The following is a 17,079-nucleotide window of genomic DNA, read 5'->3' on the forward strand; positions in this document are numbered from 1 at the left end:
CATGTCTCTGTATAACAAGGTTTTGTGTCAAAAGTCTAATGGTAAAAACACTAAACAAGCCCAGGTCTGAATTATGTTATAATCACACTATATCTAAATCTTATAAACTCATTTAATACAATCATTACTTATATTTTAGTGCCAAATTAATAAAATCTAAATTAAATTATCATCATGCATAAATTGTAAAATAGTTCTGCTTAATGCTTTTTGAACATTCAGACCTCATTAAAGGTTGTTCTTACACTTTATAGCAGACTCAATGCAAACCGCATAATAAGTAATATTTAATATGCGACGTCAACTGTACATTTGAACTGGGAAACTGGAAAGGTTCGTTGACTACATTGTAACAAATTTTACACATTTTATTGAAAATGTACTGTAAAACCGTTAAGTATGAAAAATGTACAGTGGTAAAATTTGTGTACCAAAAGAATACATTTCTCAATCAGAAATTGCTAGTTAATTATACATTGAAGCATTTTTACAATAACTTGTAAAAACAATAACTTGTAAAAACATACTCTGAAAATCTTTTTTATGGAACTATATATATATATATATATATATATATATATATATATATATATATATATATATATATATATATATACATTTAATGCAAAATCACTCATATGAAGCTAAAGTTAACAAAAAATATTTGATAGTGTGTGACTTCATTGACTGGAATAGAGGTTTGTTCAACAGCAGCCAAAAATATTTTTTATTTATAAACTGCCATACTATTTATTTCTTTTTATTATTAACAAATACCCTGTCTTCCCTTCTCCTTATGTATTTAGCATCCTCTATTAAAATGTCTTACTGACCTAATTATGCTGTCATTTGCTTTTTCCAGCCCCAGTTGTTAAAAAAGAGCCCACGTTTTACAACAAGCGCAACTCCAGTCCCCCACATACCCAATTTGGGGTTCCTAAAAATAAAAATGACAGTCACAACTGTCGCGGCGCTCGGGGGCTGTCCAACTCCCTTCCCCGCCGCGCGCTTCGCCCAATCGGGCGCCGGTATCACTATCTCGGTCAGATTAGAGAATCCCCCGTCCATCGCGCAGTTGTATATGGTCTGGATGACAGCAGCATACCAGGAGATCCAGCAGACTGACGTGTGAGCCCTGCCGGAGGGCTCTCGGAGTTTTAAAGCGCCTCTTTAACCATTCAAGTAAATGAAGCTGCGTTTCTTTTCCCGTCTTTCCTTTTATTTCGTACCCGAATAAAGCAAGGAGCGAACTTTTTCTGACGGCGTGCGTTCTGAAAAGTATCAGCTGGAAGAATTTAAAATTTAAACGGAAACTTTCGCTCTGCCACCATTCTTAGGTAGTTCACAGCTGGTTTCTGGTCCGGAGAAATACTTCTATCCCTGCCCTTTTCGCACGCGCTTCCAACTCTCAAACTTTCTTTCGTTTTCTTTCCTTCTTTTTTTCCCCTCAGAAGAGCGTGCGCGCGCGCCTGTCCCACTCCCCCCTCGCGCTGTAAAACCTCGCTGATAATCGCATAAAAGGGGGGCACGAGAACATCAGGAACAAAATGATGAGCAATAATACATACTACGACCAGCAGCTGCCGCCGCAGTATTACCAGGGCACCGACAACGGGGAGGACGGAGACGAGGAGATGCCGGCCACGGAGAAGGACCTGGCGGAGGATGCGCCCTGGAAGAAGATCCAGCAGAACACCTTCACCAGGTGGTGCAACGAGCACCTGAAATGCCTCAACAAAAAGATCAACGACTTCCAGAAGGACCTGACCGACGGGCTCAAGCTCATCGGGCTCCTGGAAGTTCTCAGCCAGAAGAAAATGTACAGAAAGTACCACGCCAGACCCAATTTCAGGCAGATGAAGCTGGAGAACGTGTCCGTCGCGCTAGAGTTTTTAGAACGGGAACACATCAAACTAGTTTCTATAGGTAAGTGCTGTTGCATTGCATATATATGCGCTCAGCTCGTGGGCGGTCACGCTTTGGTGCGATTTTATGCAATTTCCATAACTATCTTAAGGATATCTAAAACAAACAAAAAGGGTCTTGTGATGTGTAAATCTTTCATTAAGTGACAAGTCAACTGTGATGATGCACCGTTGGATAACGGAACGCTTATTGTTGCTCATCAGTCAAGCGTTTACTATAGCGCACTATGACTTGCAATCTGACTTTTGTGGCTAGTGAAACGTTCTTTGAAACGCTTGAAACCTATACTTTCACGTTTAAAGGAAACGTACTTTAAAAAAAAAGCATCCTCGACTGTTTGTTTTAATGTTCTGTGGGGGGTCGAGCCTTAATTAGGGGGGTCAGACCAACAAACTAACCTATCATAATGAGTCTGTTTTACATTTTAACTGTACATATTGATTCTCATTTGTTGTAATTCCATTAATTATAATTGTGGAAGTTGTAAATAATGGTTTAAGATTGCCCACACTAATTTTTCTTTGAATGGACAGCTGAAGGCTAAGCGAAGATGTGATCATGGACCATGCAGATATCCATGAAGAATGTGAATGATTTTTGCCCTTTGTGCATGATAATGCTAATATAATGCACAGTATAATGGTTTTAATCACTAAATATTAGACCAGCGAACAGTTTGACAGATTACTGCATCTGTATTCCAATATGAATCAAAGTAGCCTATCATGATATTTGTTTGAATGTGCATTGAATATGATTAATATAGAGTGTTAAAATGTATGTTAACATCAGAGTAAATACTAAAATAGTTTGAAACATATGTGCATTATCTGTACACATGATAGATGTTGGCTGATCCTAGGAAACCAGATCCTAGGACATCATTTGCACATTTTGGGTTGCATTTTGTACCCCTGGGCTTTGGTACATGGTCCTGTAACCCAGCTCAGGACCAATGTTATGAATTTGTGGATCCGTCTCATTTGGAAAGGACCTACAGGCATGAAATGATCATTGATTAGAGTTTATCCTTAATTTGTGAAACATGCAAGAAAGGATTTTTGGTATTGCATTTATCTATTATATCTATATTCCAGTGCTTTTAGTGGTAGACTGACAGTCCGATTCTAAACTAATGCCCAGTCATCAGTAAAAAGCTTTAAATTTGGCTGATTTAGGAGAACTTCATTATGTTTCAACGTAATTCACCTAATATTATCAGACATATAAATCAAAAAGTATGATGCATGTTTCTGGATCCTCTATAAAATGACTCTTGTATCTGTTTTAAGGTCAGTGCTGTATTTTTGCAGTGGCAAAAGCCTTATATTTTTCAGATGTATGTTTGGGTCAGGGATCGGCAGCATGCCATTCTTTCAAAATGACTAGAAGTACACAGAGAATGGGCAATGTTCATTCCTATTACTGCTATGGAACTGATATGTTCATAATAAATACTAGATTGACCAATTATGTGATTGGTCTTTGACTGCAGATGTGGGTTTGGGGGTAGTAGCCAACCGTCTCACATGCTGGCACATGACGGCAGTGACGGCAGTGAATTCAGCCCAGCTGTCGTTGGCAATGAGACGGATCTTTCCAGAAGGGCACCTGCCTCTCAAACTCCCCTTATGCAAGAGTGTAGGGTGACAGAGGTGCAGGAAAAACTCTTGCACCCTTATCCAAGAAACCCTGTGTGTGTGAACTGTGTCACATGGGGGTTGGCCTGCTGCCACTACAGGAAATACCACTCACCTCATTTATTTTATCACTACGCACTCAGTCACTCATGGTGATGTACCATAAAGTGTGAGAATATACACATTTACATTTACATGGAAATAATATGGCGCACCTTAAGGGACATGGTGATGGTAAAAAAATAAAATAAAAATGAAATGGGAGGAAAACACAAATGTTTTGTGAGAGACTATGATATTTCTTTGGGGAATGGAAAACGATTTGTGTGAGAAAGCTTCTTTTATTTATTTATATGTTTTACTTATTTATATTATTATTTGAATTTATTTATTTTTAATTATTATTAGTATGATTGTTGTTGTTATTATAGATTTTTTTATTCTTGCAATTTCAGCAAAATGTAATGTAAACGTTAAAAAACTATGTTTAATTTGAACAACGTTCATCACAAAGCTTTTGTAATGGAAATAATATTAGATGGAAAAACTATATTTCAGTACTTTTGTGAGCAAATTATTAGGAGAGCACAGTAGTTTTGTGAGAGAGTGCAACAGTATTGTAAGTGAATGCAAAAGCATTGAAATATCTTTTTTTGGTGTGTTTTTCCATCACCGCGACCCCTTAGGGGCTCTGTAAAGTATAGCTCCAACTGGGTCAGTGATTTTATATTAAATATAATATAGCTGAAATGCATAAAATAATACTGATTTCTTTGCATATTAAGCTATGAACAAGCAATTTGTAGAAAAATTGGAGCAGGAAACCAGTGAGTTTTGGGTGTAAGGTATGATAGCTTTGGGACAGGGTCTTCAGCGTGATTGAGTGATTGATAGATAGACAGACAGCTGCGCTCTGGGTCCCATCTAGTAACAGGTGCTTTAAATAGTCCTACGGACCCAGAGAGCCGGGACAGAGGGGGTTGCTGGAGAAATTTTGGATAGTTAGGAAGAGAAAGAGTGAGTCAGGAGATTCACAAAATGTGTCAACCTTTTCTTGAGGAACTTTTTCTACTTCAGCAGTTAAGGTCTTTACTGGCTCTGCCAAAAATATGATTAATAGTTAATTTTAGCAACATAATTTTTAAAAGGCTGTCAGTCAATTAAATTTTTTTTTGCTGCATAATACTCGCTGTAAAATAAATCTTTATAATTATTTTATTTCTATTAGATATTACAACAGCAAAATAATGGTCTTCAACCATGACATTTGTAAATAAGCACACGGTGATTTATATATATATAATATATATAATATATATATATATTATATATATATAATATAGAATTATTTATTTAATAACATTTTTATTATTAGTGTAATTATTGTTGTTGCTAGTCATTGTGTTGGAGTTTCAATGTTGTTTTCAACCTTGACATTTGACAATAAACAATAAACTATATGTTTATATTTGACTATTATCAGTGGAGGATGTAGTGACAATTTAGTACTTGGGCTGTCTCTCTGTTTCTCTCTGAAGTGAATGTCCCTGTTGACATGCTTTATCCCAGAGGGGAAATTTCATTTGATTTAAATTGCAGTCATAGCTTGTGCTTCAGTGGCTTATCTCTGCCAAGTCATGCTCTGTTTCTCTGCATGTAACACTTTCTTGGCCCATTAACCTGAGCTTGCCTCTGCTGCTCTACACTGAGAAGTAGCAGTGGTTTTATAGATTCGCCCCTCTAGTACACCTCTGACATTGTTTCTGGTGGGCGTTGCATGTTATAATTTTCGGTCTGTTCCCAGAGTTTATCTCCAGATTCAGCTCTATGTAATTGTTGGCCACGAAAAGAAAGATTTCCATCCAGAAGAATCCAAGAGTCAGGCTTTCTTTTTCTGAACAACAAGAAGCAGTCTTTCTTGAAAACATGGTCTCCCTCTTTCTCTCTCGTGTCCTCCTGCTTTCTGCGTATAACAGCGTCTTTAATCGTTACCATGTGTCAAGGGCTAGTCAGTCCGCTGGAATGTTCAAGCGCGGCCAGTGAACAGCCCCTACACACACTCACTCCCTCCAGAGATTTGACATGGACCGCTGTGGTGCTTTTCTCAATTTGTCCCAGTTGGTTTATTAATATCTCTGATAATGAAAGCCTTCAATGCACCTTTTTGCAAACTGTTGCATATCAAGGCTACAGATGTCCCAGGTGCATCCTGAGTAGGCGGGTATCAGGTGTTTGTGTGGAACGGTTGTGCAACAGTTCTTAGTTCCTTTGTTTGAATGCGGGGAACTCAACATGTGGTGTTAAACAAGGCCGGTATTTATCTCTAATTGGTTGTATTTGGATTATTAATCACTCTAAATTATAAAAAGGCACTCTGAGGTCATACGCAAACTATTAGACTATTAAATTGATTTAAAGGTTTATAGCTTTGGATTCTGACGCTGCGATGATTGAATTCCGTTCAAGACAGCAAAAGGCCTCACGGTATCAGAAAGGGTTTATTCAGGATATCTCTTGAGTCTTGCTGTGGAATCTTCTGTTACTGTATAAATGCAACCCCATCCTCAATGTCCAGGACCATGTGGGAGATCAGAAAATGATGGAAAGCAGACGAGGGGAAAAAGGGCAAGTCGCTTTTGATTATGAATGTGGTGCTAGAAAGCTGACTGGGGCTTCATCTGTGCTGTAAGTGATATCTGAACCTCTCCAATGTTTTCAGCTGATCTCTGTGCTATTTGGATAGAGTTACACATTATAGAACATGTTTTTGTTTTGTTTTAATGCACGTCTGAGATTCAGAATCAAATTGTTGCTTAACTTAAAAAGGTAGTTCAAACAAAAATGAAAATTCTGTCATGTTTTAATCACTCTATCAGCATATGCTGTTCTAAACCGGTGACTTTTTCACCAAACACACACAAAAAAAGATGAAGATAAATGAATATAAATGCATATAAAGGTGAGTTAACAGTGACAAATATATATATTACTATATACTATATATAACTATGTGAACTATTCTTCTGTGAACTATTCATCTTTTTTGGCCCCATAGACTTTCATTGCATAGGTATAAACAGTTCATAAACAATTTTTCAAATAAAAAAAAGTCATAGAGGTTTGGAATAACACCGGGGTGAGTAAATGATAAAGTTTGATATTTTTAGGTGAACTATCCTTTTAATGGAAAAATAAATTCATATTTTTATTCAGCAAGGAGGCTTTACATTCAAAAGTGTCCATAAGTACATTTGTAATTTTATATATAGAAAATATAAAATTTATTTATATTTATTTATAAAATAAAAAAATATATAAAATATATTTTAAAATATAAAAAACATATTGTGCAATGTAATATGACTAGCATAGAAATTAAGGAAAGCAAATTAAGGATGAAATCTACATAAACCACATTCCTTCCTGTGATCATAAACAGGAGTGACTGAGACATGCATGTCTTTTGAGACTTCCTGTCACTGGAATGTTACTCTATCTCTGCGGTAACGGAGCGGCTGTCGGGGTTAGCAGTGGGGTCAGGGGTCAAGATCATGACTGGTTTGCTGATTTGACAGCCATGAAACTTTCTAACAGGTGTTAAACAACAGCTATGACTCCTGTGCCCTCTGAAATGTGTCATTGTTTATTATAATTTTTTTTTTATATATACTCAGTGCAACATATTATAAATCACTCTGTCAGCTCTTTGTGTGTTTTCTGCAGTCTTTAGTCTTTGGCTGCTTTTCCTCTGTATTGTGTTATCTGTAAGGCTGGGAATCAGACGGCCCAAGTGCACTCTGGGGTGTTTGGTGTCAGCAGTGTCAGGCACAGAGGGCTGTCAGCGGCGTGATGATGTCAGCTGCCTGACCCTAGGTTGCCAGATTGACTCAGACAAGAAAATCCCTCATCGTCCACATGGTCAAATGTCTTCGCCTCGCTCATTTTCTCCAGCCCACACACAGAAACAGACTGACTAAACCCTGAGAATAAAATAGAGGCTTTTAGAAATGGACAAATGTCTAATATCATGATGTAAAGGTATTTCCTTAAAATGAATAGTTTAGTAATAGCAATAGTAATAGTGATGCTAGCCTTGGCAAATGCCACTAATATTTTACATCCATTTGAATGTGGTTTAGTGGAAGAGGTCTTCAACATTTGAACTTTATGGAGTGAAAAAGGTCTCAATACCTTTGAAAAATACACACAAGTGATCCAATTTATGAAGCATTATGAATGGAGCGTATGTGGATCTTTTGCACGCATTTGTGGATTTCAGTGCATGTGTGTGGAACTTTTGCACATATTCACCAAGATATTGAGAGAGTTTTCATTCTACAGAACTTCCGAGCAGGAAACCCAGATTTGAACATTCTCCCTCATAACCCTGGAAAGGACTTTATCTTCTCTTTTCTTATTAATGGTAGACTTTTAGTGGGTTCCACAAAGAGGAACAGGTGTCATTCAAAGCTCTTTTCAAAATGAAGCTTAACAAGGCAGTAAAAAGCCCTCCTGACTGACATTGGACAACTTCATCCCATGTCTGGACTGTGTCTTGATGTGTTTTTGTTGGACATCATCATAGAAATGCACAGCTAATGGTCCATGTTACAGGGGAACATAAAGTAGAAGGAACATAAAGTATTGTGTATGTCTCGAGTGTCTGTCTGTGTTTATAGAAATCTGACCTAAAGGGCTGAAACACCAGTCTTTAAGTGCTTTTTAACTAGTCTCTTTCTTTTGTCCATTTAAAAAAATGAGGCATTCTTAAAAACTTAACTAACAAGGGCAACAATTTTGTTCAGCTTTTTTGACTTTTTTAATTTAATTTTTGCTTTTAGATTGAATTTTTATATTACTCTATATACCATTTACTTTTTATTTATTATTATTTTATATTAATTTACATAAGTTTAGGTTATTTTCTATTTCAAAATATGACTTTCTGTTATGACTTTCATACATGTCCAATGTAGAGGACACCTGTTCTTTTTTTTCCATGTCATTACACTGTTTAGCAAAAGAAAAAAAGGAAAGGTAACATTTTTGAAAATTTTATTTTCATTCATATGACATGTTTCGTCCTCTGTAGTGGACACCATTTTGGAAGACATAGCAAGTGAATAGGGAAATAAATTATATATCAATATTCCTATGAGATATATAATTATGAAAATCTTGCCAATTATTACACTTCTTTTTTCATTACTTGTTTCCGCCCCAATTTTTTTTTAGCATTTTAGATACAGTGTATAGATACATTGTTTATAAATGGAAAGCCTGTTTATGATAATTTTACACACACATTGAATAAAGCAAAATGGAATTTCAAATCATTCTGTTATCTTTCATAACATAGTTGAGAACTGTCTTTATACAAAATGTGGAATAAAAAAGAAAATTGACTGGCAATAATAATTAAAAAAAATCCACTGTTTTTGTGTTTTCATGTCTATTTGTGCCTTTTTGTAAAAAAAAAAAAATTGATTTTTTAAAGTCCAGTAGTCCTCTACAGAGGACGAAGCATATAATGAATGAAATTAACAATTTTCAAAAATGGTACCTTTTCTTTTTTTCTTATACAAAACAGTGTAATAAAAACATATATATATATATATATATATATATATATATATATATATATATATATATATATATATATATATATATTTAACATGTTATATGTAATTTTAATCAGTGGTATTTGCATTATTATTTCTGTATTATTTTATAGAATATATTTCATTTGATTCATTATTATTTATATTTTTGTATATTTACTTTTAAAATTTTATGTATACTCTTCATGTAAATACTCATAAAATATCTCACAATGAAATAGTGTACATATGCATGTGTGTGCTTGTTTACAGCGGTTGTACTGTTTTTTAGTCATATTTTACTCGATAACTGATTCAGATGTCCTTTCCCTAGTGTGGTGATGGAGTCTGTCCTAATTCAGGCGCAGTGGACGGAGACTGGGACAAAGGCTCCTATGTGCCTGTTATGGATGGAACTTCAACTCTGAAGCTTTGTTGATGGATCGATGGGAGGGAGTGTGAATGCATGTTGCAAGCAGACAGTTAGAATATATATATGTGTGTGTGTGTGTGTGTGTGTGTGTGTGCATTAGGCCCATGAGGGGGAGGGCAGATCTCTGAGCACATCAGTTGTTGCTTTAGGATGCCTGTTAGCAGCTGTGACGGCAGCTGACTGAGTTCACTCAGGAGAGGAGATTGCCTGATTGCTCTGCTTACTATAAACAAAACCACTGTCTTTCTCAAAAAAGACAATCACATTCCCCTTCACTAAATTAGTCTAACATTGCTTTTACTGTTTTATGTTTTAGTTCAGACAGTTTTGAAATGTTTTATGCATGTTATCACCCAAAAGTTGAGGAAAAAAGAGGGCAAAAAGAAAGATTGATTTCTTTGGTGGAAGGAACCATTGTTTCTTTTTCACTCTGTGAAAAACCTCCTCTGGAGTTTGGGTTTGGAGAGGGAAATGCCTCTTGGTTTGAGTCTCCTTAGCAATGACAGACTTATTACAGTGTTTTATTACTGGTTTATATACTGGAGACAGGCTTTTTTTCTGCTCATTGGACTTGAAGAAGAGGAATAACCAGAAGTTTAGCATACAAGGCCAGGAATTTTTGGAGTGCCTCTCATGGAACTTCATGTGAAAATAAGCCTCACGTTGTTTTCTTTAGACTTAAGGCTGGAATACACTACATAACACATTTCTTCCCTGATTTGCAGTCTTGACACTAATTGTCGATAGTCTGAGGTATTTTGGGGGTACAGATTTCAAAACATTTATAGAAAATTGTGTTTTGTATGATGACACAGATTGAATTTTTTAAGCTTCATACTATGATTCCATCCAGTCAGACTATATCTAGCATAACATGTTTGATATTTTGACCTGTTTTTGGAATAAAATGTTTTCAACAAGGCACATGATTCTGTGTTCAGAACATGATGCAGCTAGGCCCGCATTAAATTTGTAGGATTCTACGGAATGGTTTTAAATAAGTTCTGTCTATACGTGAATAATTTAATGAGGCGGCTTATGGTCGGTTGCCTGTTACAAAAACAATTTGTCCCTTACATGCATGATATGGATATATTTCGGATTTACAAGGTGGGGGTGAATGACCTCATAGTTTCAGTGTGAATGATTTCAGGCTGTTTTTACCCCAAAAAGCAGTTTTAAAGGCCCATCGGTGCCATTTGGTTTAATTACCCCTTCACAATTTATCCAGCTGTTCTCATGTCTTTGGGATAAGTGAGGTCAGCTGTGTGAATGTTTTCCCTGTTGTCAATAGTCTTTAAAAGGTTAGATGAGACCATGTGGCAAAACAACAGAATGCTGGTCACTTATGTCCTTTTTTGGACTTTCAAAGACACACTACCTCCTGCAACACATCTGCTGTATCTCAAGATGGTGCGTGTGTGTGTTTGTGGCAAGCTCTTTATTTTATCTGTTTTTTCTTCAGGCAGAAGTTCTCTTGGATCATTATTTGACATGCTTCACTAAGAGTTGTGTATTCAGTAAAGCATTCTGGTCAACACGTAAGGCGCCATGTCTGTAGTCATGCCCGACCGTTTTCACAGTTTCCATATCCGTGGTGATGTATTAAGTGTGTGAAAATGTGTTTATGTGGAAAGGATCTTGATAAATGAACTGCTCTTTCATTGTCCAGACTCACTGTTTCTGCTGGGTTTCAGTGTTTATTTCTTCTTGACCTCATGTGTTCTGGTGGGGGAAGTCACTGCAAACACTCCCAATGGCTGCCGTCTTACAGCATCTGGCAGCTTGGGCCCAGGGTTTCACACCACACATTTCATTCTGTACTCTGAAATAAATCATTAGAGATATAAGACAGTCAATTAAAGTATCACATAAAGTCAGGTTAGAATCCATTGGCCTGTAGTTCCCTTTCGATACTTCACTCATACTGCGTATGGGGAAAAGCTCCTTTTTTCCTCGATACTGAAGCCTTTTTTCAATAACGCAGTGCAACTGCACTGCCATTGGTTTAATCTGTAAACTTTTTTAAACCAATGACAGCGCTGCGTAGCTGCGCGAGCCTGTGGCGATGCAGCGCGCCAAAGCCCGCCAGAATGGGCGGGGCGAATGGCTATATAAGCAGGCAATCGCCAGAGGAAATCAGATCTTACTCCTTCAGCGACGACTTCACTTCGTTGGATCTCTGCTGAACGCCTTCGCCTGGAACGAGCTCTCGCCGTCGAAGAGGCACCGCAGCGGACCAGCTGAGACCGCCGACCGCCTGCAGCGCCGGCGTACTCGCAGACAGCCGCTCTCAGCGCCGATCTCGGGCAGCCCGCTTCCCGCTTCCGGCCGCTTCTCAGCGATCTCCTGCCGCCATCCGGCGATCCTAAAAGAGCTTTTTCCAGCGGTTTTCACCGCTCTAAAAGAGCGTTTCTAACGCCGTTTTAACGGCGGCGGCCATGCCGCGCCACAGCTGTGGCACATGCAGAGCCCCTCTGCATGATGATGACGGCCATGGTGAGTGTGTTTTCTGCCTGGGTAAACCCCATGCTGAGGCTGCACTCACTGAGACTTCATGCTGCTTTTGTGAAAGCATGAGTCTCGCCTCTCTGCGCTCGCGGATTGCTTTCTTTAATGAAAGTAATCCCGCCCCTCGCGCCCTCCCGTCTTTTTCCTCCCGCGAGCCGGCCAGGAAAAGACAGCGGGGAAGAGCGGCCCAGCGCCCGGATTTGGGTGAGCTCACGCCGGCTCAGCGCCCGCGTGCCTCACCCTCTCCAATGAGAGAGCCGTCCCCTGTCCTCTTCTCACGCCCAGAGCAGCGTCCCTCGGCTGAAGCGAGCGACCTTGTCTCTTTTGGCGGATCGGAGGACGAGCCGCTTGACGACTCCATGTCACTCGCGGCTTCTGAAACGGAGGACTGGGCCGGCGATTCTGATCCCGCCCACCTGCCGTCACTGGAGCCCGTCGACGCCAGAGCTGGGATGGATGCCGAGCTTCTCCGCATCCTCTCCAAGGCCGTTGAGGAACTCCATTTGGAGTGGGCCCCCCCTGAAGAGCCGACACGCAGCAGGCTGGACGAGTGGTACCTGCCAGGACGCCGCCAGGCCCCCCGCCAGCGACCTGCCCCATTCTTCCCTGAGGTTCATGACGAGCTGACAAAGTCGTGGCGCGCCCCCTACTCGGCCCGCCTGCGCACTTCCTCTGCAGCTCTCAGCTCAGTAGATGGCTCTCAGGAGAAGGGCTATGAGCAATTGCCGCCCCTGGATGAGGCCGTGGCTGCTCACCTCTGTCCCCCCGCGGCTGTGGGGTGGAAAAATAAGAGAGCCCTTCCTTCCAAGCCCTGCAGGACGACCTCTGCCATGGCTGGCAGGGCCTACACTTCTGCGGGCCAAGCCGCTTCATCTCTGCACACCATGGCCATATTGCAGGTGTTCCAGGCAAAGCTTCTCCGTTCCCTGGATGAGTCTAGCTCTAGTGAACCTGCTTTCCGTGACCTCCGCAGCGCCACTGATTTGGCTCTGCGCGCCACGAAAGCCACGGCCCAGGCCATCGGACGATCCATGGCCAACCTGGTTGTGCTGGAGCGCCACCTCTGGCTCAACCTAACAGAGATTAAGGAGAGCGACAAAGTGGCCTTTCTTGATGCCCCAGTCTCTCCATGCGGCCTCTTCGGACCAGCGGTAGAAGGGTTTACAGAACGCTTCACTGCAGCACAGAAGTCGTCCCAAGCCATGCGACACTTCCTGCCCAAGCGCTCTACCTCTGCCCCGAGTCGCCCCAGGACTGCGCCGACTCAGCACCAGAGCAAACCTGCCCCTTCTACCCCCCAGGCGGCACCCCCTAAGGAGCAGCACCCAGCTCGCCCCACTAGGCGCGCCAAACCGCCTAGACGTCAGGGCCCCCGGCAAAAGATTGTGCTGGACCCGACGCCCTCTAAATCCTCCTGATCGTTGGGGAGGAAAGAGGAAGGGGCAAAGTCCCGCCGCGGCCGGACCACCCCAGAAGCTCTCTCGCCTGTCTGCTGTGCGACCTGGGCCCACTGTTGTTGCGTCCACGCAAAGCGCCGTTGTTATGGCGAACACAATAAATATTTCACATTTTCAAAAAGAGAGCAATTTTCCTCTTCCACACTCGTCAGTGTTCAGGCCCCTGATCAGCGGTCTGCCATCCGACACTATCCAGCCCCTTGTCACGCGGGCCGAGGCCTGGCAGGCCATCCCCGGAGTGTCCAAGTGGGTGTTGGGGATAATAAAACACGGATACTCACTGCAGTTCGCCCGAAGACCCCCGCGTTTTCGCGGAGTGATTCCCACCTCGGTAGAGCCGGACGATGCTCAGGTCCTCCGCACCGAAGTGATGACGCTGTTAAGGAAGGGAGCCATAGAAATAGTTCCTCCCTCAGACAGCGGTTCGGGGTTCTACAGCCGTTATTTCCTTGTCCCCAAGAAAGATGGCGGTCTCAGACCCATCTTAGACCTCAGACACCTGAACCTTTCCCTCATGAAACGGAAGTTCAAGATGTTGACACTGAAGCAGATCCTCACGCAGATTTGCCCCGAGGACTGGTTCTTCTCGCTGGACCTGAAAGACGCTTACTTTCACATCCAGATAGCCCCCCATCACAGACGATTCTTGAGGTTCGCGTTCGAGGGTGTGGCTTACCAATATACAGTCCTTCCCTTTGGGCTGTCTCTAGCTCCCCGCACTTTCACGAAGTGCATGAACGAGGCGCTCTCCCCTCTGAGACAGATGGGAATTCGCATTCTGAACTATCTCGACGACTGGCTCATTCTGGCCCAGTCACGAGCCGAGCTAGACCACAACAGATCCATGCTCCTGAGCCACTTACAGTGCCTAGGACTCAGGGTCAATTTCGCCAAGAGCTCACTGCTCCCCAGCCAACGTATTACGTTCCTGGGAGCAGTTTTCGACTCCGTCAATATGAGGGCGGTCATATCACAAGAGCGCGCTCTTGTACTTCAGCAGCTCGCGGCCTCTGTCAAGAACAAAGCCTGTTTCCCTCTGAAGTTCTTTCAGAGGATGCTAGGGCTGATGGCTTCCGCCTCCCCAGTTTTACAGCTCGGCCTCCTACGAATGCGGCCCTTGCAGTACTGGCTGAAACTCCGGGTCCCACCTCATGCTTGGCGGCACGGCCGCTTTCGCATCAGGGTCAACCAGGCCTGTCTAGCAGCCCTGGAGCCTTGGATGAACCCTGTTTGGTTCAGTCGTGGAGTACCCCTACAGGCGGTTTCCAGAAGGACGGTACTCTCAACAGATGCGTCCAACCTGGGTTGGGGTGCTCTGTGCGAGGGCAGACCAGCCTTCGGCTCGTGGTCGCACGAAGAAAGCCATCTTCATATCAACTGCCTCGAGATGCTGGCAGTAGAACGAGCCCTTCAATCCTTTCAGGCAATCTTGGAAGGGCGCCACATCCTAGTCCAGTCGGACAGCATGACGGTGGTGTCCTACATAAATCACCAAGGCGGCCTTTCGTCCAGCCGCCTCTGCGCACTGGCAAAGCGCCTCTTGGAATGGGCATTACCCAGGTTGCGATCGCTCAAGGCGACACACATACCTGGCAAGACGAATCTGGGAGCAGACATGCTTTCACGGAGCAATGTCCCCTCGGACGAGTGGATGCTCCATCCCCAGACAGTTCTCAAAATCTGGGAGATTTTCGGGAAGGCAGAGGTCGACCTCTTCGCCTCAGAAAGCAACTCTCATTGCCCAACTTATTTTTCAAAGGAAACAGATGCGCTGGCCCACAACTGGCCCAGCCTCCTTCTTTATGCTTTTCCCCCAATCGCTCTGATCCCTCAGGTCATCAGACGAGTCAGGGAAGACAGACACAGAGTCCTCCTAGTGGCCCCACTCTGGAGGGCCCAAGTTTGGTCCTCGGAGCTTTTCAGGCTTTCCATGAAAGCCCCATGGCCGATCCCCCTGAGGCGGGACCTCCTCTCTCAGGCGAACAGGACAATCTGGCATCCACAGCCAGAGCTCTGGGCTCTGCATGTATGGTCCCTCGATGGGAGCCTCTGAGCCTCCCCGGGGACGTACTACACACCATTGCTCAGGCAAGAGCCCCGTCTACAAGACGCCTCTATGCCCAAAAATGGTCAGTCTTCGTTGACTGGTGCTTAGCACAAAACAAAGACCCTGTTGAGTGTGATGTATCTCCGATACTTTCATTTCTCCAGGAGCGTCTAGAAAAGGGTCTCACCCCTTCCACACTCAAAGTGTACGTAGCAGCCATTGCAGCATTTCATGCTCCTATTGCTGGCCAATCAGTGGGTCGACACAGCCTCATTGTGCGTTTCCTGAGAGGTGCTAGGCGGTTGAAGCCCCCACGCCCTCTTACCGTTCCCACTTGGGACCTTCACACGGTCCTTGGAGCACTCAAAGGACCTCCCTTTGAACCGCTGCGGTCAGCTGACCTTCGGCCCCTAACGCTCAAAACCGCTCTGCTACTTGCTCTAGCATCGGTCAAGCGTGTTGGCGATTTGCAGGCCCTCTCGGTGAGCCCTGCATGCCTTGAGTTTGGGCCCAATGACTCTAAGGTCATTTTAAAACCCAGGCATGGCTACGTGCCTAAAGTGCTCTCGACGCCATTCAGAGCACAGGTAATTTCCCTCTCAGCTCTGCCTCCGTTGTCAGGTGAGCGAGAGCTGGATTTACTCTGCCCAGTGAGGGCTTTGAGAATTTACATTGAGCGGTCTCAGCCGTTCAGGCAATCTGACCAGCTTTTTGTCTGCTTTGGTGACCGCACCAAAGGGTCTTCGGTCTCAAAGCAACGCCTCTCGCGTTGGATAGTTGAAGCTGTCGCTCTATGTTACTCCTCTATGGGTCTTGAGTGCCCCATAGGAGTTAGAGCCCACTCTACTAGAGGGATGGCCTCTTCATGGGCCTGGTCTAGTGGTGTCTCTATCAAGGACATCTGTGAGGCGGCCGGCTGGTCCTCGCCGTCCACTTTTGTCAGGTTCTATAACTTGGATATCCCGACCTTGCATGCTCGGGTTCTTTCGGTTTGATACGACGGCCTCTAGCAGACTCTGTCATCATACCACCTCCAGGGAGCTAGCTCCCTCTCAGCTGTGTAGCGTCAAGGGTTCGATGGCTCCGGCCCTGACCTGATTTCCTCTGGCGATTGCCTGCTTATATAGCCATTCGCCCCGCCCATTCTGGCGGGCTTTGGCGCGCTGCATCGCCACAGGCTCGCGCAGCTACGCAGCGCTGTCATTGGTTTAAAAAAGTTTACAGATTAAACCAATGGCAGTGCAGTTGCACTGCGTTATTGAAAAAAGGCTTCAGTATCGAGGAAAAAAGGAGCTTTTCCCCATACGCAGTACTCGTTCCGTATCTCAGGGAACCGAGGTTACGTTCGTAACCGAGTACGTTTGGTCTGACATGTTCCTGTAACAGCTTGTTCTTGTTTCAGGAATAAATGTAACACAGTGACATGGATGCTCATGTTTAAATGGCACTTACTAGCTTGTTAAGT

General features: G+C 43.0%; 1 pseudogene; it reads left to right on the plus strand.

The window, feature by feature from the left end:
- The first annotated feature begins 1,060 nt into the window (after positions 1–1,060).
- The window catches only part of LOC113090195 (filamin-C-like), a 33,682-nt pseudogene continuing 17,663 nt past the window's right edge, over positions 1,061–17,079 (plus strand).

The sequence above is a fragment of the Carassius auratus genome, unplaced genomic scaffold, assembly GCF_003368295.1.
Source record: "Carassius auratus strain Wakin unplaced genomic scaffold, ASM336829v1 scaf_tig00053325, whole genome shotgun sequence".
Lineage (NCBI taxonomy): Eukaryota > Metazoa > Chordata > Actinopteri > Cypriniformes > Cyprinidae > Carassius > Carassius auratus.